The 2,376-nt window shown below is 47.4% G+C and overlaps 1 non-coding gene across 1 annotated transcript; it reads right to left on the reverse strand.

The window, feature by feature from the left end:
- Nucleotides 1–1,019: 1,019 nt before the first annotated feature.
- LOC119947728 lies at nucleotides 1,020–1,138 on the reverse strand. Its single transcript, XR_005456527.1, has one exon. It is a non-coding gene; the product is annotated as a 5S ribosomal RNA (ribosomal RNA).
- Nucleotides 1,139–2,376: the final 1,238 nt, after the last annotated feature.

Here is a 2,376-nt window from a genome sequence, read left to right on the forward strand (position 1 = left end):
AATGGGAATTAAGACTGTGAGCCCCCCCGTGGGGCAACCTGATTACCTTGTAACCTCCCCAGCGCTTAGAACAGTGCTTTGCACATAGTAAGCACTTAATAAATGCCATCATTATTATTATGATTATGATTATTATTATTATTATTATTAATGATGTGTACATATCTATAATTCTATTTATAATGATGCTACTGATACCTGTTTACTTGTTTTGATGTCTGCCTCCCCCTTCTAGACTGTGAGCCCGTTTTGGGCAGGGATTGTCTCTATTTATTGCCGAATTGTACTTCCCCAGCGGTTAGTACAGTGCTCTGCACACCGTAGGCGCTCAAGAAATACGATTGAAGGAAGGAATAACCCTGGGCTAAGAGTCCACGGAGGCCCCTGGGGGCTGGAGACAGTGAATGAGCTTCCTCCCTCAGCCCTAATAATAATAATAATAATAATAATAATAATAATAGCATTTATTAAGCGCTTACTATGTTCAAAGCACTGTTCTAAGCGCTGGGGAGGTTACAAGGTGATCAGGTTGTCCCACGGGGGGCTCACAGTCTTCATCCCCATTTTACAAATGGGGGAACTGAGGCCCAGAGAAACCCAAACCGACGCAGACCCAGCGTAAAGGCGTCATTGCAAGTTGCTGGGCTGCGGGGCAGAGCTATGCCCGAAGGAAAAGCTCAGACCTCGGGCAGCTCAGCCGGCCTTCCCAAATCAACTTTAATTGCTGCCCCATCATCAAACCCTCTCTCTCCTCTCTGAAAAATTGTGTCCCTGATAATCCTGGCACCCTAAGGAGTCTGGGAATAATAATAATAATAATGGCATTTATTAAGTGCTTACTATGTGCAAAGCACTGTTCTAAGCACTGGGGAGGTTACAAGGTGATCAGGTTGTCCCATGGGGGGTTCACAGTCTTAATCCCCATTTTACAGATGAGGTAACTGAGGCCCAGAGAAGTAAAGTGACCTGCCCAAAGTCACACAGCTGACAATTGGCGGAGCTGGGATTTGAACCTATGAAGCCTACAGCACCCGGTATTCCCAGGAGGTCTCCCATCCAAGTACTACCCAGGCCCGACCCTGCTTAGCTTACAAGATCAGACGAGATCAGGGGCGTTCAGGGTGGTATGGCCGTAGACAAGGAAAAGGCACCCACAGCCACTGAAACACAATATCAAAAGTCCCTTGCAAAATGTCCCTCTCCAGACATGGACTGGACAAAGGTCGGGAGAGCAGAGGAGCAGAGGCATCGAGAATGAACAGAAAGAAGTATTGGATGAGGGTCATTAGGCACTAGGGAAGCAGCGTGGTTCAGTGGAAAAAGCACGGGGGAGTCAGAAGTCATGGGTTCAAATCCTGGCTCTGCCAATTGTCAGCTGTGTGACTGTGGGCAAGTCACTTAACTTCTCTGTGCCTCAGTTACCTCATCTGTAAAATGGGGATGAAGACTGTGACGCCCCTGTGAGACAACCTGATCACCTTGTATCATCATCATCAATCATATTTATTGAGTGCTTACTGTGTGCAGAGCACTGTACCAAGAGCTTGGGAAGTACAAATTGGCAACATCTAGAGACAGTCCCTACCCAACAGTGGGCTCACAGTCTGAAAGGGGGAGACAGAGAACAAAACCAAACATACTAACAAAATAAAATAAATAGAATAGATATGTACAAGTAAAATAAATAAATAGAGTAATAAATATGTACAAACATATATACATATATACAGGTGCTGTGGGGAAGGAGGTAAGAAGGGGGGGATGGAGAGGGGGATGAGGGGGAGAGGAAGGAAGGGGCTCAGTCTGGGAAGGCCTCCCCAGTGCTTAGAACAGTGCTTTGCACATAGTAAGCGCTCAATAAATGCCATTATTATTTATTATTATCAAAATGGACCCCTGAGAACAATGCGGCAGCAACTTCTCCTGAAACTAATTCTCACCAATGGGGGGCTGTATAGGGGGGGGTGGCCCAAATGGCCTCTCAGGTCTCTCCCAGAACCAGGTAGGCCTGATTCATGCTCCTACTGAAAGGTTCAAGGAAGGGTAATTTCCCTTCTAGAGGCCAGAAGCTCCCCTCCCTTTCACCGTTTCCACCACTGAGGCAGACACTTTGCCGGGCTCAGGAGGGAAATGACGAGCCCCAGACTCCCCAGAACTGAGCTGTTGGGTTGCGAGAGTTGTTTTGGGGCCTTCTTCTTTGGGCTTGGAGAGAAAGTACTGCCCAGGGAGGTCACAGAGGGGGATTGCAGATGCTAGTCAGTATTTGGGAAGGGCTTCATGGAAGCGGAGAGCTGAAAGCTTTAAATTAGGGTTGGGAAGAAGCGATGACTCAAATGACTCAAGGCACAACGAGGGAGGAGCCTGGAATCTCCATGG

The sequence above is a fragment of the Tachyglossus aculeatus genome, chromosome X5 (genome assembly GCF_015852505.1).
Source record: "Tachyglossus aculeatus isolate mTacAcu1 chromosome X5, mTacAcu1.pri, whole genome shotgun sequence".
NCBI lineage: Eukaryota > Metazoa > Chordata > Mammalia > Monotremata > Tachyglossidae > Tachyglossus > Tachyglossus aculeatus.